The sequence below is a fragment of the Capsella rubella genome, unplaced genomic scaffold (assembly GCF_000375325.1).
Source record: "Capsella rubella cultivar Monte Gargano unplaced genomic scaffold, Caprub1_0 scaffold_155, whole genome shotgun sequence".
Lineage (NCBI taxonomy): Eukaryota > Viridiplantae > Streptophyta > Magnoliopsida > Brassicales > Brassicaceae > Capsella > Capsella rubella.
The window spans coordinates 3,300-3,604 of NW_006238773.1; positions in this window are offsets into that span (position 1 = coordinate 3,300).

The following is a 305-nucleotide window of genomic DNA, read 5'->3' on the forward strand; positions in this document are numbered from 1 at the left end:
GTACATCAATTAATGAAAATCATGTGTACAACTAAAAATATTTATTTTAAACATTGGACAACTAATTAAAACTAAAAAAATGAAAAAGTACAACTTGCCAAAACGAGTACAACCTGTAACTTTGGTACAACTAGTGCATTTTGGCGGCTACACATGTGTCTTTTGGCGGCTACACGTGTCTAATGTGGATCACGTGTTTGTTGTGTTTGGTCCCTTTTTTTTTATTTTTTTAAATTTTATTCGATTTTTAAAAAAATTCAATTTTCAAATTGAAATAGAAAGAGGGAATTGGGAATCGGGTATAT